Consider the following 21,492-nt stretch of genomic DNA (forward strand, 5'->3'; position numbering starts at 1 on the left):
CACTACCAGCTGGTGCAAGTCAAGATTTCATGAAGGATGAGCCATTTGCAAGGTTGCCCCTTGCTTTCTTTAAGGAAGATTTGTGCTATGTAGGGTTGCCAGAAAGAATGCAGCTTCTGTATTTTGGAATTTGAAGCTCATTCATCTTGGGTTTCTCTTAGGGAATCTGGCATCCATGTTTGAATGGGACATAGAACAGAATAACTGAGTTGGAAGGGGCCTTAGAGGTCAGAAAATTTCTCCTAATTTCTAGGTTGAATCTCTCCTTGTTCCGTTTCCATCCATTATTCCTTGTCTGGCCTTCAGGTGCCTTGGAAAATAGGGTTGACCCCTTCCTCTCTGTGGCATCCCCTCAAATATTGGAAGACTGCTATCATGTCTCCCCTGGTCCTTCTGTACACTAGGCTAGCCATGTCCAGTTCCTATAACTGTTCTTCATATGTTTTAGTCTCCAGTCTCCTAATCCTCTTGGTTGCTCTTCTCTGCACTTATTCTAGAGTCTCAACATCTATTTTTACATCGTGGTGACCAAAACTGGATGCAATATTCCAAGAGTGGCCTTACCAAGGCATTATAAAGTGGTATTAACACTTCACGTGATCTTGATTCTATCCCTCTGTTTATGCAGCCTAGAACTGTGTTGGCTTTTTTGGCAGCTGCTGCACATGGTTGGCTCATATTTAAGTGATTGTCTACTAGGACTCCAAGATCCCTCTTACAATTACTACTATTGAGCAAAGTACCCAGGGGTGGGTTCCACTTACATTTACTATGGGTTTGCAGCGTGATTGCGTGCTCTTCTGCACATGCTCAGATTACCCATGATGACATCATGGCAGGTGGGCAGAGCCTCCCGCTGTTTTTACTACCGGTTCTATAGAACCGGAACAAACCGGGAGCAACTCACCACTGAAGGTACCACATATACTGTCAGTCCCAGAGGAGATCAACCCTGACTGCTCTTTAGAAGGTCAGATCCTGAAGATGAAACTCAAATACTTTGGCCACTTAATGAGAAGGAAGGACTCACTGGAGAAGAGCCTAATGCTGGGAACGATTGAGGGCAAAAGAAGAAGGGGACGGCAGAGAATGAGGTGGCTGGATGGAGTCACTGAAGCAATCGGTGTGAGTTTAAATAGACTCCAGAGGATGGTAGAGGACAGGAAGGCCTGGAGGAATGTTGTCCATGGTGTCACGATGGGTTGGACACGACTTCACAACTAACAACAAGAACAACAACACCTGTGCATTTTGTTTTTCTTGCCTAAATGTAGAATCCCATCATTTGATCCCATCAAATGTTAACAGCTTCACTGGTGACTTCCTAAGGTTGATTCTCTAGATTTAGTGAAGTTGCTAAGATCCATCTCCATGTAGCTATTATTCATTCATGATATTTTGCCAACTGAGAAACTGAGTTAGTTCGGGAAGCAGAGGACATATATGGATGCAGCTCCTGAAATAAATCTACAATGACTTCCTGGATCTTTTCATCGCCGTCTAATAGGATACCCCTTTTGCTAGGCCATAAATATTTAAGAGGAGCTGTTTAAGGCACAATTAAGAAGTTTAATTGCCTTTAAACACAAATGGCTGAGTCCTCCAATGCCCCCCCCTCCTCAACATGAATCAAACAGTTGTTTGAGGTGGAGCCAATGAAAGATAACATTATGCCCGCATTAGGGATAAATTTTAGGTTTGATCCTAGCAAAGGTATTTTTTAAGAGATGAACAATTCAGGAGAGTCTTTAGAGGCAGCTCTTCCCCATTCTAACGGGTGAGTAATATTGGATTTTTTTTTTCTTCAATCCCTTAGTAATTATATCAGGAGGACATATTTATTACAAATTATTGATTTTATAATTACTACGGCTGCTGTTCACATTACTTCACAATGAAAACCTTTTAATATACCACGTTCTTCACCGTTATCTGGCAGAGAGAGAAAGAAAGAGAGAGCAAGAACAATTTGCAGAATGGCCAAGAGTTAGATTTTTATCGGCATCCTGCCCGCCCCCTTCCTCACCCCTGTTCTTTTGGCCAAGGATCTAAGTCCAGGAGGGTGGGGAGAGAGAGAGAGAAGATGAAGAAAATACTGCTAATAGCACTTAAATCAAGACAAATGTTGGAAGTCTCAAGGTCATTCCTGGAAGATTATTAGAGTCAACCCTCAACAAGGGAGACAGATATTCTTCCCCTCATTTAATTGTAGAGTTATTTTATGGCTAACATCTCTGTGATTGGAAAGTTATAGCTTGAAATCAGCTGTTGGCTCCCCATGTATGGGGAGAGCCACAGACAAACATGGGGGCAATGTTGCTGGAAGAAGATATATCTCTTATGAGGTTGACTTCTTGGTGCCCTGGTGCAGATGTCAGGGGCAAAAATATAAATCTGAGTGGTCTATAATTGCTTCTTTCATTGCTGTTTCATTGCCATTCAAGGCAGGACAATGGCTTAGTCTTCCTCACCAGGTAAGTCCTTGGAAGAAATGATGAGGTATCGGAGACAGAAGAAATAGTGGCTCCCATCTGCCACTGGCAGTGAAATGAACCTTCTTATGAAGGTAGATTGCACCCAATCCATCATCATCTGAACATTTTCCATTTCTTGTTCTAGATGAGGTTGCAGACAGAGCCAATGTGCTTCCAGAGGCCTTCTGGATTCATGGTGTCTGCTCAAAGAGCATGGGGTAGCAACAGCCAAAAAGGACAATTGCGGGGCAATTATACATGATTGGACTAGGAGAATCTACTTGCAGTCACTCATGTCACACTCACAGTCACCTACCAATTGGATTACTGCAATTGGTGCTCTTAGATCAGGTATGTCAAACATGCGGCCTATGGACAGCATACTGTTGTGGTCCGCCAGCAACCTGCAGAGCTGGCAGCAGAGTTGGACAGTGAGGAGGCTGGGGAGGAACATGGGCCAGTCCTGGAGTCAAGGGAAGGCCCGGACGAGGGCTCTGCGTTGGAGGCAGAGATGGGGCCAGGGCCATCTGGGAGCGATGCATGGACTACGGAGCCTCCAGAGGTGGATAGCAGAGAGGTAGAGGAACAGGAGGAGCCTGTTCCTTGTGTGCACATGCACACAGCTGCTAGAAGGCAAGAACAATTAAAACAAAAGAGACGACTTGGGAGTAAGGCCTGGAGATGATTGGCCCCTCCCAGAAGGCTTAAAAGAGCAGCAACAGCTCTTGGGTTCTTTGTAGGAAAGCAACGTTGCTACATTTGTTTCTTGTCAGTGTCTCTTGCTTCTGAACTTTTGCCAAGAAAAGCCTTGGGCAGGGTGCCAAAGTAGACAAAGGTTGGTGATAAGGCTGAAGGACTGTTTATAAAGAATATGTTTTGGACTTAATTTGGACTAAGCTGAGAATGGAGTAATTCTAATAAAATATGTTTGTTTAGGACTGATTGTGTCTGGTAATAACTACTTGGGCCTAGGTCACAACACATACAGCCCGTGCTGGCCACACCCACTCTGGCCCCGCAAAGGCAAAAACAATCATGATCAGAGTTGGGATTTACATACTGTTACCACTGGTTCGCCCAGCACCAGAAATGTGAGTATGCATGTGCACACCATCCGCACATGCATGCGGCGTCACAAAACATGGCAATTCTCTCATGCATGCCATCCACACATGTGTGTGATGTCAAACAACACAGCAATTCACTCATGCGCACCATCCATTCATGAGTACGATGTCAAAAACACTGTCAAAAACACAGCGGTATAGGATGGGTCTGGGCGGGTGGGCGGCACAGGTCGCTAGTACCGGTTTGCTCAAACCGGTCCGAACCAGCTGAATACCACCTCTGATCACGATACATCATGATACAACCCACAACATGATTGGGTTTGATACCTCTGTCTTAGATGGTGCTGTCCTTGAAGACTACTTAAAAAGGCTCAGATGGTACAAGATAGCAATAGCACTTCATGGTGCTTTACAGCTCTCTCTAAGCAGTTTACAGAATCAGCATATTGATCCCAACAATCTGCGTCCTCATTTTACTGATCTGGGAATGATGGAAGGCTGAGTCAACCTTGAACTGATCAGGATCAAACTCCAGGCTGTGGACAGTGAGTTAGCCCTGCAGTACTGCATTCTAACCACTGTGTCACCGCGACGCTTTTAAAATTGTTGAAGTAGAGAAACACTGTCCTAGAACATTGTACTGTACATTGGGGAAACAAAACAACCACTTCATGAACGCATGGCACGACATAGGAGAACCAACCTAAGAGGACTAGATTCAGCAGTCCATCTGCATTTAAAAGACACAGGCCACTCTTTTGAAGACAACAAAGGCTACATTTTGGGCAGAGAGGCCTGCTGGCAGTCGGCAGAATTAGCCTGCAGTACTGCATTCTAACCACTGTGTCATCACAGCTCAAGTAATTATGACTGCCAGTTATTCAACATATTGGACATATCTGCTTCACAAGTTGCATTGGTTTCAAGTATGCTTCTGGATATAATTCAAAAGAGACTGGACAGCCATTTGTCCAGAATGGAACTCCTACCATAAGCAGGGGGTTGGACTAAAAGACCTCCAAGGTCCCTCCCAACCTTATTATTCTATGCTCTATGTTCAATATTTATCTATATTTAGCTTTCTCAATCTCTCTATTGTTTTCCTTTGCATCCTCAACTGACTGTTGTAAGCATATGTGTACCATATGTATTATTCTGAAAGTTAATTGTTTTCTTTCCCACATGTCAACTCAGTCAAGTATAGCTAAAATGTTTAAAATTGAAGAATCTACAGAAAATTCTCAGAAGCATAACCCCTTCCGATGAATGCAGAGAGAGAAGAAAATTTTATTGTAAAAAAAAAAGATCTTTATTTAGGGTTCTGCAGAATATTTCAATTTTGAAACATTTGCTAATTGTTAGATATGTGGTGTTACAAACTTTCTGAAAATGTTTCAAGCTCAACTCAGAAATGGGTCTGAGATTCTTCTAGAACAGGGGCAGAGGTGGTATTCAGCTGGTTTGGACTGGTTTGCACGAATTGGTAGCAGAAATCCCTGCTCTATGCCATCCTATTTAGGCACATTTTTGAGGCTGGGCACATGCACAGAAGGTGCGTGAGCAAAGCACATGCATGGAAGGCTGAACGCATGTGCTGAAGGGGTGCATGCATGAAGCAGCGGGTGCATGCCGGGTGAACGAATAGTAACAAAATGTGAAACCCACCACTGAAAAGGGGTGTCAAAGTCAAGGCCTATGGGCCGGATCCGGCATGCAGGGTGCTTAGTTTTGGCCCACAGGGCCAGCCTGGAAACAGCAAAGGACCATCCTGTGTGCCACTGCCAGCAAAAACAGAGCTCAGGGTGGGATGTGCTGCAGGAGGCCATTGCAGCCTAAAACAGGGCATGGGTGGGCCGCATGCCACCAACCAGGCTCCATTTTCACTGGCAGAGGGCTATTAAAAGAAACTAAAAATGAAAGAAAATGAGAAATGTTTCCCCTTTTGCCTTTGAGCATGAAAGAAGGGACAGGAAAGGGGAAAGGGAAAGAGGAAAGAAAAAGAAAAAAGAAGGAAAGATGGGAAGAGAGCAAGGAAGGAAAAATAAGAAAAGAGGGGAAGGAAGAAGAAAGGAGAATGAAGAGGGAGGGAAAAAGAAGAAAAGGAAGGAAGGAAGGAAGGAAGGAAGGAAGGAAGGAAGGAAGGAAGGAAGGAAGGAAGGAAGGAAGGAAGGAGATTATAATGAGAGTGAGCAAAATGTGTCATTCATGAAGCTTTAGTCCTCCATTTGAATTCACAAATCAACAACTAGTTCATTCTTGAAGTTCAAAAGCTTGAGTAGGAGGACAACACAGCTTTAGACCCACAACAGATATCTATGAAAAACTGGTGTGTGTATGTGTGTGTATGGAGTGGGTGTCCAGCAATATATCTGCCAAGATTGCAGATGGTGGCATTTGAATGTCTCGCCATGCCCTGAAAGAGATGGTGACTGCCAGCATCAACAGGAAGAAATTGAAGTCCACCAGTTGTCCAGCACCATAAAATTAAGTTCACGATGCTGTAGAAAGTTAGCACCCACTCCACTCCTAGAAGAATAAAATATTTTGAGAAGTATTAAAAAGGAAGAATATTGTATTTCCCTGGATGAGAAAAGGAGAAACATGGTTGTTGTTTTTTTTAGTGGGAGAAAGCAGCCCACACCTTTTCTTAATAGCTCACAGCGGATGTCAATGTTTAAGAGATAAAGAGATAGATAGCTCTAGTCATAAGCAAATACCCTCACCCTAGATCCAACAAAGATAGGATTAGCCCTCAGCCGCAATAGGAATTGCCCAATGCCCCTTTGTGGAATTGGGATCATAGAAACACCCAGGAGCATAGAAGAGTTCAGAAGCAGATGCATAAATAAATGTCTTAAACGTATTTATTCATATGATAAATCATATTAACTATGTACAACAGAGATCACATCTCATGAGGAACAAACATGAAAAGAGAGAGATGGAGAGAGCAAGGTGGAAAAGGTTGGAGGGGGTTTTATACTCAGGGTAAGTCCCTCCTTTCCACATAGAGGTGGAGACACTTTGCCTCCACTGGTGTCTATATGACACATGTGCCAATGGCTTGCAAATACTTGACACCCTTCATTGCATTAGCAGTCCAAACTTCAACCAAACTTAGCTCAGACAAGCACCTTGTACTTTGTCTATAGAGCCAGCTACGACCCCCACATAGCCCCTACATGGCTGCATGGGAGTCTGACAACAACCAATAGAATAAATGTTCTTGCACAGGAACAGGAAGCTCAAGTGCAAAGCCCAAGAGGAGGTATTAACCTCCCCTACTCTCAACTCCATGTGATCAGCTGCCCAGAACCCATATAGTTCTACTCATCATTAAACCTTCTTTACAATCAGCCTCCATGTTTCCAGCATCTTTCTCCTGGCTTGGAACTGAACTAGATGGATATTTCTTCCCGCAATGCTATGCTAGAAGTTCTGCTTGCTACACCAGAAAGTTAATACTGACTCTGGGGGAATGAAGTTATTAGGGAGACAGATCAGGAATGCCACTTCATAAAAGTCACTCTTCCTGGACAAGACTTCTGATAAATAAAATCTACATGAATGTACTACACGAATCACGTGAAGTGTTAATAACATTCTGTCAAGCCTTGGTAAGGCCACACTTGGAATACCGCATCCAGTTTTGGTCACCACAATGTAAAAAAAGGTGTTGAGACTCTAGAAAGAGCGCAGAGAAGAGCAATAAAGAGGATTAGGGGACTGGAGGCTAAAACATACAAAGAACAGTTGCTGGAATTGGGTATGTCTAGTTTGATGAAAAGAAGGACCAGGGGTGACATGATAGCAACATGTTGGAGTACCCAAAACTTCTGGAGATAAGCCGTTCCAATGATTAATTGTTTTCACTCTCAGGAAATGTCTCCTTAATTCTAGGTTGGATCTCCCTTTGATAAGCTTTCATTTGTTACTTCTTGTCCTGCCCACAGGTGCTTAGGAGAATAGGTCAACACCATCTTCTCTGACAACTTCTCAAATATTGGAAGACTGATAAAGAGGATGTTTCTATCTCAGGGTTGAAAATGAAGGATGCTTGGTACTCTCTGAGCTTGGTTGTTTTCTTGTAGACATTTCATTACCCAAACCAGATAATATCAACAGTGCTAGTGCTGACGGTATTACTAGCTAGCACTCACGATGTTACTTAGAGCCTTGGTGGCGCAGAAGACTAAAGCACTGTTAATTAACACCAGCTGCCTGCAATTATTGCAAGTTCAAATCTCAAGGTTGACTCAGCCTTTCATCCTTTCGAGGTAGGTAAAATGAGGACCCGGATTGTGGGGGCAATAAGCTGACTTTGTATAAAAAAGAACACCGCTTGGAGGGGGGCCCGAAAGCCCTACTAAGCAGGTATATACAAAAGTATGAAGGCTATTGCTTAAAGCATTGTAAGCTGCCCTGAGTCTCCGGAGAAGGGCGGCATATAAATCGAACCAATAAATAAATAAATAAATAAATAAATAAATAAATAAATAAATAAATAAATAAATAAATAAATAAATAAATAATAAACAAACAAACAAACAAACAAACAAACAAACAAACAAACAAACAAACAAATAAATTTGGGTAATGAACCATCTGCAAGAAAACAACCTAGCTCAGAGAGAACCAAGGACCTCCCTTATTGGAAGACTGCTATCATATCACCCCAATCCAGAGGTGGGAGTCACATACTGTAGCAACTGGTTCTCCCAGCACCAGAAATGTGAGCGTGCATGCACACTCACTTTATTCGTGCGCACGCCATCTGCGCATGTGTGCGGCATCACAAAACACGGCAATTTGCTTGCATGCAGCATCAAAAACACAGTTTATTTTTATTTATTTTATTTATTTATTAGATTTTTATACCGCCCCCTCTCCCGAAGGACTCGGGGCGGTGAACAGCCAAAGTTAAAAACATACAATATAAACAATTAAAATACGTTTAAAACAGAATTAAATCTAAAATGGCTCCCCAATTTAAAATGCCTTACCCATACCCCTATAAAAAGATGAATTTAAAATTTAAAAATTTAAAATTTCCACATTTAAAAAGGGGGAAGATTTAGGCCAGGCCAGCTTGATAAAATAGAAAGGTCTTAAGCGCGCGGCGGAAGGTGCGCAGATCCGGGATCCTACGTATCTCCGGGGGGAGCTCGTTCCAAATCGTAGGTGCCCCCACAGAGAAGGCTCTCTCCCTAGGGGCCGACAGCCGACATTGTTTGGCCGACGGCACCCGGAGGAGCCCCTCTCTATGGGAGCGTACTGGCCGGTGGGAGGCTATTGTTGGTAGCAGGCGGTCCCGTAAATAACCAGGTCCTAAGCCATGGAGCGCTTTGAAGGTGATAACCAGAACCTTGAAGCGCACTCGGAAGACCACCGGGAGCCAGTGCAGCTCGCGCAGGAGAGGTGTCACATGGGAACTCCATGTCGCTCCCATCACCACCTGCGCGGCCGCACTCTGCGCCAGTTGGAGCCTCCGAGTGCACCTCAAGGGGAGCCCCATGTAGAGAGCGTTGCAGTAATCCAGACGAGAAGTAACGAGGGCATGAGTGACTGTGTGTAAGGAGTCCCGATCTAGATAGGGACGCAACTGGCGGATCAGGCGAACCTGATGAAAAATCCTCCCGGACACGGCCGTCACATGCTCTTCTAACGACAGCCGTGAATCCAGGAGGACACCCAAGTTGCGAGCCCTATCCGTGGGGGCCAATGATTCGCCCCCAATAGTCAGTGATGGCATTATAGGATGGGATTGTGTCCGGGAAGATGGGCAGGGATGCACCCACCTGCAGGTCGCCACTACCGGTTCATTGGTCCGAACCGGCTGAATACCACCTCTGCCCCAATACTTCCCTTCATTAATCTAGACATATCTAGTTCCCTCAATTGTTCATTATATGGTTTAATCTCTAGATCCCTTTATTGTTCTTCTCTGCACTCTTTCTAGATGTTGAGACATTGGAAAAAGTACAAAGAAGAGCAACTAAGGTGATTGAAGGCCTGGAGACTAGAACGTATGAAGAACGGTTGCAGGATTTGGGTATGGCTAGTCTAGAGAAAAGAAGGACTACGGGGGACATGACAGCATATATTCCAGTATTTGAAATGCTGCCACAAAGAGGAGAGGGGTCAACTAATTTTCCAAAGCACCTGAAGGCAGGAAAAAGTAACAATGGATGGAAGCTAAACAAGGAGAGAAGCAACCTGGAATTTAAGGAGAAACTTCCAACAGTGAGGACAATTAACCAGTAGGACAGCTTGCCTTCAGATGTCGTGGGTGCTTCATCACTGAAAATTTTTAAGAAAAGATTGGACAGGCACAGAAGTGGCATTCAGCCGGTTACGATCAGTTCTGGAGAACCAGTAGCAGAAATTTTGAGTAGTTTGGAGAACCGGCAAATACCACCTTTGACTGGCCCCACCCCCATCTATTTGCTGCCTCCCGAGTCCCAGCTGATCGAGTCCCAGCTGATTGGCTGGGTCTTCTTTTGTTGCCCTGCACACGGAGCTGGAAAGCAGGTTAGTGGGGTGGGGAGGGAATGGAGATTTTACAGTATCCTTCCCCTATGAGTGGGGAAGGAATGGGGATTTTTTTTTTTTAATTTGATTTATATACAACCCTTCTCCGGAGACTCAGGGCGGCTTACAATACGTTAAGCAATAGCCTTCATACTTTTGTATATTTATACAAAGTCAGCTTATTGCCCCCACAATCCGGGTCCTCATTTTACCTACCTTAGAAAGGATGGAAGGCTGAGTCAACCTTGAGCCTGGCGGGATTCGATCTTACTTTAATTGCAGACAGCTGGTGTTAAATTACAGAGCTCTGTCTGTTGAGCTATCCAGGCTCAGCATTACAGTATCCTTCCCCTGGAGTGGGGTGGAAATGGAGATTTTACAGTATCCTTCCCCTGGAGTGGGGAAGGAATGGAGATTTTTTTTTTTAATTTGATTTATATGCCGCCCTTCTCCAGAGACTCAGGGTGGCTTACAATGTGTTAAGCAATAGCCTTCATACTTTTGTATATTTATACAAAGTCAGCTTATTGCCCCCATAATCCGGGTCCTCATTTTACTTACCTTAGAAAGGATGGAAGGCTGAGTCAACCTTGAGCCTGGTGGGATTCGATCTTACTTTAATTGCAGACAGCTGGTGTTAAATTACAGAGCTCTGTCTGTTGAGCTATCCAGGCTCAGCATTACAGTATCCTTCCCCTGGAGTGGGGTGAAAATGGAGATTTTACAGTATACTTTCCCCAGGAGTGGGGAGGGAATGGGGATTTTGCAGTATCCTTCCTCTGCCATGCCCACCAAACCACGCCCACCAAGCCAAGCCAAGCCCACCAAGCCACGCCTACAGAACCCATAGTAAAATATTTGAATCCCACCACTGGACAGTGACCTATCTGAAATGGTGTAAGATCTACTCGTTGAGCAGGGGGATAGCCTAGAAGATCTCCCAGGTCCCTCCCAGCTCTATTCTGATTCTGATTCAAGAGTCTCAGCATTATACAGCATGATTCCTAAGTAAAGTTTTGAATTAGCATAGATTCAGCATGAGGTCAGATTTGTTTGGGTGCACGCCTGTGCATAAACCGCCCCCTAAATACACAGCCTTCAAAAATGCTAAGCTCTAGTACCTGCGATTTTTATTGCGTAGCTCCAAGAACAATTCATTCAGAAAATCAGCTCGGCAACTGTTTTTTTTTTTTTTTAAAAATTAAATGCCTTCCTTTGCAATATTTATGGTGCCGTTTTTAGGCTTTAGTAGGAGATACACAAACCATAAAGCTAAACTAACAATTAACTCTTGAGCGCTAAATCTTTGCATTGGGTTTGTGAAAAGCAAGATTAGGAGGGAATAATCAGCAAGCGGCTGGCTGCAGAAAGAGCCGAGTCTTGAAGAAGGCTCCGTAATTTAAATGCCGAACACAACACTAATTGGAAAATGAGATTTCAATCAGAGGTCCATTTGACATTTCGCTTCTCCGGCCCACTCAACAATAACAATAACATTTAGCGGAGAAGGGTATGGCATTAGGGGACCAAAAACATGTTGATGGGCATTCAGAAATTCTCAGCAACAGATGCCGTGTATATTTAATTTTATTTGCCAACTCGATAAAACAAGAAAAGAAAAAAATTAATGGAAATGATCTGACATCTTATTTATTGGTCCACGCGTTATCATCCTAACCCACCAAATTGGAAAAAAGCCAAAGGTCTGGTTTTAAATTACATTAGATCTCTCTCTCTCCCTCTCTCTCTCCTCTCTCTCTTCTCTCTCCCTCTCTCCCTCTCTCTTCCTCCCTCTCTCTCTTCTCTCTCCTCTCTCTCTCCCTCTCTCCCTCTCTTCTCTCTCTCTCTCTTCTCTCTCCTCTCTCTCCCTCTCTCCCTCTCTCCCACTCTCTCCCTCCCTCTCTCTCTCTTTTCTCTCTCCTCTCTCTCCCTCTCTCCCTCTCTCCCGCTCTCTCCCTCCCTCTCTCTCTCCCTCCCTCCCTCCCTCCCTCTCTCTTCTCTCTCCTCTCTCTCCCTCTCTCCCTCTCTCCCGTTCTCTCCCTCCCTCTCTCTCTCTCTCTTCTGTCTCCTCTCTCTCCCTCTCTTCTCTCTCTCTCTCTTCTCTCTCCTCTCTCTCCCTCTTCTCTCTCTCTCTCTTCTCTCTCCTCTCTCTCCCTCTCTCCCTCTCTCCCGCTCTCTCTCTCTCTCTCTCCTCTTTCTCTCCCTCTCCCTCTCCCCCCCTCTCTCTCTCACACATATATATTCTGAATTTTATAACCCTGAATGAAGAGTGTAATCATTACACTGATACGGTCAACACAATCAAAGGCCTTTCTATAATTAGTGAAACACATATTGACTTGGTTTTTATGTTCCTTGACTTTCTCGATGATTTTAGCATTAGCAACGATGGCTCTTTTTTCCTCTGCCACTTCTTCAAAACCAACTTGAACATTTGGAATTTTCCTTTCCCTAAAGGCAAAGGTAAAGGTAAAGGTAAAGATTCCCCTCGCACATGTATGCTAGTCGTTCCCAACTCTAGGGGGCAGTGCTCATCTCCGTTTCAAAGCCGAAAGGCCAGTGCTGTCCAAAGACGTCTCCGTTGTCATGTGGCTGGCATGACTAAACGCCAAAGGCACACAGAACGCTGTTACTTGAACACTCTGTCAAGTCTCCTTATATTTTATTTTATTTTTAGTACTGATCTGTGGATTGTCTTCTTCCACCCTGTTGACCACCGTGCCATTCTCCAGATTTTCTGGCATGGTTTCGTTAGAAGCTTTTAGATGCTTTTTATGTTGTTTGCCCCATTTCTTCCACAAGATTCCATGGTCGGTCGGTCGATCGGTCAGTCTGTCTGTCTGTCTGTCTGTCTGTCTGTCTGTCTGTCTGTCTGTCTGTCTGTCTATCTATCTATCTATCTATCTATCTATCTATTATCTTTCTTTCTTTCCTTCCTCCCTTCCTTCCTCCCTCCCTTCCTTCCTTCCTTCCTTCCTTCCTTCCTTCCTTCCTTCCTTCCTTTCTGCCCATCTATCTCTCTAGCTAGCTTATCTATATCTCTCTATTTCTATCCATCCATCCATCCATCCATCCATCCATCTACCTACCTATCTATCCATCTATCCATCTATCCATCTATCCATCTATCCATCTATCCATCTATCCATCTATCCATCTATCCATCTATCCATCTATCATCTATCTATCCATCTATCATCAGATTGATCTATCTATCTATCTATCTATCTATCTATCTATCTATCTATCTATCTATCATCAAATCTATCTACCTAATGATAATAGATAGTGATGATAGATAGATGATAGACAGACAGACAGACAGACAGACAGACAGACAGCTAAACATGATAGCTAACCGATTTATGTAGCCATCCAACTCATACATAGATTACTTCAGGAGGTTTACAACATACAAATTTAAAGAATCCATCATATAATATTAGCCATCAAAAAAACCATACCGTACCCCCCTCTCCCCATGGCAGCAACAATACAATCAGATTAGCCACTTGATCAGCATCATCTCCATTTTTGATCCCCAGGCCTTCTGATAAAACCACATTTTAGGGCCTTTTGCAAAAGGAGCAGGGTAGGAGATAACCATGTGTCAGAGAGAAAGATGTTCCGTAAAGACTGGGCCACCACCGAGATCTCACAAGATGGCTATCCCTAGTTGATAGGGCTCATTACATGCCCTGGCTTCCTGCCCTGGTGGGCTGGATGAATATAATAGGAGGTGGTCCTTCAATCAATCTTCATCTTCTAATACAAGAGCTTCTTGTACACAGGGACTATCTTCTAAACTATCTCAGATGTTGATCCTTATTTTAGAGAACGTCAAAAGAGTGGAAAGAGTGCAGAGAAGAGCAACAAAGAGGATTAGGGGACTGGAGGCTAAAACATATGAAGAACGGTTGCAGGAACTGGGTTTGTCTAGTTTAATGAAAAGAAGGATTAGGGGAGACATGATAGCACTGTTCCAATATTTCAGGGGCTGCCACAAAGAAGAGGGAGCCAAGCTATTCTCCAAAGCACCTCAAGATAGGACAAGAAGCAATGGGTGGAAATTAATCACGGAGAGAAGCAACCTAGAACTAAGGAGAAATTTCCTGACAGTTAGAACAATTAATCCGTGGAACAACTTGCCTCCAGAAGTTGTGAATGCTCCAACACTGGAAGTTTTTAAGAAGATGTTGGATAATCATTTGTCTGAAGTGGTGTAGGGTTTCCTGCCTAAGCAGAGGGTTGGACTAGAAGACCTCCAAGGTCCCTTCCAACTCTATTATTCTATTCTATTCTAAAATACTCATTCCAACTTTTTTCTGATCTTCTTTGAATCAGCTGCTGTCTTAATTTCAGGTTGGAACTTCTTTCTGAGTTCAGAGATCTGGAAGACCTTCCTTGCCTCTCAGTGTCTGTATCTTGTTTCTTCTCACATCTCTCCGAAATTCTTTGCTCAATTCCTTTGTGAGATCTTTGTCTTTCTTGACTTTGACTTCCCTTTTCTTCTTGGCAACTTCCATCTGTTCTGACCCAATGACTTTTAAAATCTCAATTACCATTTAGCTGACCAGGGTGATGCACTCTCTTATGCCATTGCCAAGTTTTGTTTAATAACCAGCAAGATTCGACAGGACCTCTCAAGGAACAGTTTCAACTGATTAATCTTGCACCAGGATTAATAATAGCAATAACTATTAACTCTCTTGTGTATTTATATCTACAATAGCTACGTTTATAATGGCCTTTTCACTGAAGGCTTAATGTCAATAATCTCAGGGTTCCAAGTATTTGCCTGAACACTTGAGGAAATTTCCTTGATCTGGCTGAGGTCAATGTATTGACCAAGACCATTGTCTCTTATTTTAGAATAGAATAGAATAGAATAGAATAGAATAGAATAGAATAGAATAGAATAGGATAGGATAGGATAGGATAGGATAGGATAGGATAGGATAGAATAGAATAGAATAGAATAGAATAGAATAGAATAGAATAGAATAGAATAGAATAGAATAGAATAGAATAGAATAGAATAGAATAGAATTCTTTATTGTCCAAGTGTGATTGGACACACAAGGAATTTGTCTTTGGTGTATATGGTCTCAGTGTACATAAGGAGAATAAAATACATTCATCAAGAATAAAAATACACAACACTTAGTGGTAGTCAAAGTTACTAATAATCTATCAAATCATACTAGGAAACAATTAAAAACAATATAAATTGAAAGATACAAGCAACATAGTTATAGTAATAAGTGGGAAGAGAAAGATACTAGTAAGAAAGTATAATAATTGTCACATGACCATCAAGCCAAGCCCACAAAATAAGCCATGCCCACAGAATCGGTAGTAAAAAAAATTAGAACCCACCCCTGGTGTGCACGCTTTGCTCTGGGACTTGCCAAGAAAGTGGGAGCATTTGGGGGAAATTTGGAGCATTAAAGGGGAGTTTGAACTCTCAGCTGGCTGTGTAGCCTTTGTGCCTTGTCCCAGGTCATCACAGATTGGCTCCAGCCTGAGTCTGACATCTCAGAAGGCTCAAACCGCCCAAGAAGCTGCTGATCCAGTTCTACAGAGGAATTAATGAGTCCGTCATCTGCACCTCTATAACTGTCTGATTTGGTTCTGCAACCCAACAAGAGACACAGACTTCAGAGGATCATGAGAACTGCAGAAAAAACAATGGCTACCAACCTGCCTTCCACTGAGGACCTGTATACTGCATGAGTCAAAAAGAGGGCTGGGAAAATATCTACAGACCCCTCGCATCCTGGACATAAACTGTTTCAACTCCTACCCTCAAAACGACGCTATAGGGCACTGCACACCAGAACAACTAGACACAAGGACAGTTTTTTCCTGAATGCCGTCACTCTGTTTAACAACTAATTCCCACAACAATGTCAAACTATTCACTAAGTCTGTACTATTATTAATCTTCTCATCGTTCCTATCACCCATTTCGTCCCACTTATGACTGTATGACTGTAACCTTGTTGCTGGTATCCTTCGATTTATATTGACTCTTTCCTAATATGATTTGATTGCTTATTTGTACCCTATGACTATCATTAAGTGTTGTACCTTATGATTCTTGATGAACGTATCTTTTCTTTTATGTACACTGAGAGCGTATGCACCAAGACAAATTCCTTGTGTGTCCAATCACACTTCGCCAATAAAGAATTCTATTCTATTCTATTCTATTCTATTCTATTCTATTCTATTCTATTCTATTCTATTCTATTCTATTCTACTCTACTCTACTCTACTCTACTCTACTCTACTCTACTCTACTCTCTCTACTCTACTCTAAACCCCTGGTTCTGGTGACCGATCCAGATTGGATCCTGCAATGAACACACTAATCATTTGGCAACAATCAATTTACAGAACTCACCCGTGTTTAAGATTGCTGAGAAGATGTGTGCCAAGGCACCCAAATCCTTTAAAAATTAGCTCTGACAAAGGACTCAGGTAGCCTAAGTAGCCTCTAATTTCCGACAGAAGCTGAGGAAGATACTTCCTTAGCAAACCATGAAGACAGCAAAAGGGTAGCGAAGATGAATAGGCTTCTTTTGAGCAGGGCTCCAAGTCTTACCTTCCATAAATCAGCCTATGTAAGCCAGTGGTTCTTCCCAATTTCCATCAATTTTTCCCCCTCTTTCATTGAAGAGCATTGACAAAGAACCTGCTGCCACTTTAAATAAAGGGCAACACATTTATTACGACAGAAGCTTTTGTGGATTAGAGTCCAGAGTCCATGAATTAGGGTATATCAAATGGAAGCATTATTTATTCAAGCGTGCATATTAGAGATCCGCGACTGGCGTTCCCCGAGTGATTTGTTTATGAAGGGGAAACATTCCCCTCCAAATAATCTAGGATAATGTGCTTCTATCGAGGGCATTATAATGCAAGAAGATTCAAATAACTTAGATTGTAAGGCCTGCAGAATATATAATATACGGCAAATGAAGTATACAGCATAATGCGTAGGAAAGATATAATATGCATAATACATCATGTATAATTTTTCAATCAGCATTGGAAGCCAATCAAATAAATCAGACTGCATTTGTTTGTGTATTTATTTGAAGGGCTTCTCAGCCAGCAGAAGAGATTCTGAGCCGCATGCGACACCCACCTCTGTAAACTAAGATTACAACTAAAACAAAATGCACCATCCATACACAGGCATACGCTCGACTTAGGACCACAATCTGAGCCATACATTTCTGTTGCTGAGTTATTTTTTAAATGAGTTTTGCCCCCATTTTGTTCAGCGAATCAGTGTCGTTGTTACTTGGATGGTTGCTAAGTCAATCTGGGTACCCCATTGACTTTGCTTGTTCGGAAGGTCGCAAAAGGTGACCTCATGACCCTGGGAACACTATAACCATCATAAATATGAGTTAGTTGCCAAGCATCTGAATTTTGATCATGCCATAATATTCTATTCTATTCTATTCTATTCTATTCTATTCTATTCTATTCTATTCTATTCTATTCTATTCTATTCTATTCTATTCCATTCTATTCCATTCCATTCCATTCCATTCCATTCTATTCTATTCTATTCTATTCTATTCTATTCTATTCTATTCTATTCTATTCTATTCCATTCCATTCCATTCCATTCCACTCCACTCCACTCCACTCCACTCCACTCCACTCCATATTTTCTATTCTATTCTATTCTATTCTATTCTATTCTATTCTATTCTATTCTATTCTATTCTATTCTATTCTATTCTATTCTATTCTATTCTATTCTCCTCTCCTCTCCTCTCCTCTCCTCTCCTCTCCTCTCCTCTCCTATCCTATCCTATCCTATCCTATCCTATCCTCTCCTCTCCTATCCTATCATTTGATTGTTTTAACCATGCATTCTACTCCTGGGTTTTTTTCTACCCACTTTCTTAGGGTGATGTTCAGAAACATCCCAGGAAACCACCGTAAAGTCAACAAAACGCCATCAAAAACTTAGAAGCAGAGTTTAAAATAACAGTCACTAAAATATCAAAACCAACAAAGATGAAAAAGACCTTTTTTAAAAAAGCAAAGAATAAGCAGAGCGAGAGAAAGAGAGAGAGAGAGAGAACAAGCAGTTATAAGAAGCAGCTGTAAGATACAGATGGGTAATAAACTTTATTGCGTGTTCGAAAATCTGCAGGAATAAAAGCTGTTATTGTCTGGTGCTGAAAAGCAACAAAGTTCAAGCTAAGTTAAATGTTCCTTTCATAATTGAAGGCTACCCTGAAAAAAAAAATATGTCCCACTCACAAAGAGTTTAGGAGCTACATCGCTGATCTCCGAGTAAAGCCCACTGAAGAGTATTACAGAACTATAGATTTTGACAAGGGCAAATTGATCCCAGGTTCCAATTTTGCAAAGAAAGCCAAATTCCAGCATCGGTAACAGATGGCCGTGCAACCTCCGAATAAGCATCTCTAAGAAAGATGAGTCCATCCCCTTGCTCAATCATCGTTTTCACAATCAAGCTACTTTGTTAAGGGAGCTTTTTCTAGCATCCATTTGTCACTTGGAACCATTATGCTGTGCCTTGTCTTCTGAAATGATAGAGAACGAGTTTTGACCTTCTCTGCAACTTCCTGTGGGGCGTTTGAAGAAGCCGACCGTGTTTTATTGATCTGAAACATTTAGATCACCATCCCCCACATCTTCCCACCATCTCCGGGCGACACCCCATCGAAAATTAAAGCTATATATAAACCTAGAAAACTAAACACATTGGAACCTTAAAAACGACAAAGCGTGCAGTCATCTAATTAACAGAGGGATACAATCAAGATCAAGGGAGGTACTAATACCACTCTACAAAGCCCTAGTAAGACCACACCTAGAGTACTGCATCCAGTTTTGGTCACCATACTTTAAAAAAAGATGTTGAGATTCTAGAAAGAGTGCAGAGAAAAGCAACCAGGATGATTAGGCGACTGGAGACTGAAACATATGAAGAACAGTTGCAAGAACTGGGCATGGCTAGTCTAGTGAAGAGAAGGACCAGGGGAGACATGACAGCAGTGCTCTAGTATTTGAGGGGCTGCCACAGAGAGGAGGGGGTCAAGCTATTTTCTAAAGCACTTGTAGGCCAGACAAGGAATAATGGATGGAAACTGAACAAGGAGAGATTCAACCTAGAAATAAAGATAAATTTTCTGACAGTGAGAACAATCAACCCATGGAATAGAAGTTGCCTCTAGAAATTGTGGGAGCTTCATCCCTGGAAGCTTTCAAGAAGAGACTGGGCTGCCATCAAAAATGGTGTAGGGTCTGCTTGGGTGGGGGGTTGGACTAGATTACCTACAAGGTCCCTTCCAACTCTGTTAATCTTTTTCTGAATCTCATCCCTGGGCTTGGAAGAAGAAAAAAAAACAGGTCTTCAAAGCTTTATGAAAAGCTAGGAAGATGTTCTCCTTCGGTCTTCTCCTCTCATGGCTAATAATGTTTTGCTCTTTCAATCTTTCTTTATAGGGCTTCATTCTTACTTCCTTGATCATGGTTTTGCTGTCCTTGCTTCGAACTTGTTCCATTTTCTAGAAGCCTTGCTTAACCCAAAGGTTCTTTTTCAAGAGGCAACTGGACTTTTCTTATTTTTCTTCAAAGACGTTTCACTTCTCATCCAAGAAACTTCTTCAGCTCATTTTTTTTTTACTCTATATTGTTGTGGGAGCTTCATCACTGGAGACTTTCAAGAAGAGATTGGACTGCCATTTGTCAGAAATGGTGTAGGGTCTCCTGCTTGGGCGGGGGGTGGTGGACTAGATGACCTACAAGGTCCCTTCCAACTCTGTTAATCTGTTAAAAACATATTTCTATTTTATTCAAGACAAGGTTAAAATGCAAAACTCCAAACCAAAATAAATAAATAAATAATCCCACAGAAAACAAAAACACAAAAAACACAAAACAATCAAAACTATCAAGAAGAGCCTTGATAGTATAGTGGTTTAAGCACCCTGTTATTAACAAAAGCTGCCTGCAATTACTGCAGGTTCGAATCTCGCCAAGGCTCAAGGTTGACTCAGCCTTCCATCCTTTCTAAGGTAGGTAAAATGAGGACCCGGTTTGTGGGGGCAATAAGCTGACTTTGTATAAATATACAAAAGGATGAAGGCTATTGCTTAACGCATTGTAAGCCACCCTGAGTCTCCGGAGAAAGGCGGCATATAAATCAAATTAAAAAAAAAAACATTAAAAAAGGTGTGTCAAACCACAAGACAAGGTGATTAGCAAAATTATGGAGTGTGCGGAAATGGATAAGCTCACAAAGGAGATACAAGAAAAAGTTGAAACAGAATATTATTTAGTCTGGGAGAAATGGTATAAATGGTTGGAGGAAAAAGGGAAAAAAAGGGGGGGCAAAAGAAAACTGAACAATGGTTAAATTATGTGGAGGAATGTGGAAACAAATGGGAAGATATAAAAATTGTGGAAAGGAAATTAGGTACCTGTTTATGTTAAATGCAAATAAAATATTTAGATTAAGAGAATATAATATAATGGTATATATATGATATACTATAAATATGTGTATAAAAGGTATATTAAGATAAGAAAGAGAAAATGTATAAATATGGATTACTGATGTGAAGAAGTTGAAAAGAAGAAGATGTAAATATCTGTTTTCGTTTGTTTCTTTTTAAAAAAACTGTTTAATAAAAATTATTTTTAAAAAGGTGTGTCAAACAACAAAAACACACAAACACACACATTATCCCCTCCAGTTGATTACTAATTAATTCATTACTACAGTATTAGTACGACTTGTTTCACCTCTCGTGGAACAAGCACTCCCAAAATATTTAAACTATTAAATCTATAACTACAGGAATCTTCTTGGCCTCACTTCTAGGAATAGTGGTTGTAGCTAGCAATCCACACGAACAATGGATTGATTCTTTTCAATAGAAGAGCTATTTATTGAAACAAGAGATGGAATCCTTGCTGATCTATTACAAACCAGCGAGGTTTGATTTGATTAGAAACCAGCAGATCCGAGACCGTTGTCCGTTCTTCTTGCTTTAAGGGGTAGCCGTGCTACTCCATACTCGAGAAAGACCATTTTGTGGTAAATATAGACATATACAGATGTAGTATTGTCTCCCCATTCATTGGCAGAGCTATTCCATTTCTGTCATTCATTCTCTGCTCTCTCTCTCTCTCTCTCTCTTCCCTCCCATCCCCAAAGATTGCTCCCATGCTAGCCTGATCACAGTTTGCTATCTCTAATGACTGCTTTGTCTGCCTCGGTGTTGTTAACGACAAATGTAGCCATTTGAACAGAAGCTCAGCTTGAAGCACAATGGCTTGGGAGATGGTTCCGGCAGCAGGAGATCTCTTTTGTCCCTGCCTAAGGACTTTGAAGATCAAAACTGAAGGGG

This window comes from Pantherophis guttatus, chromosome 2 (genome assembly GCF_059756535.1).
Source record: "Pantherophis guttatus breed Tessera chromosome 2, ASM5975653v1, whole genome shotgun sequence".
NCBI lineage: Eukaryota > Metazoa > Chordata > Lepidosauria > Squamata > Colubridae > Pantherophis > Pantherophis guttatus.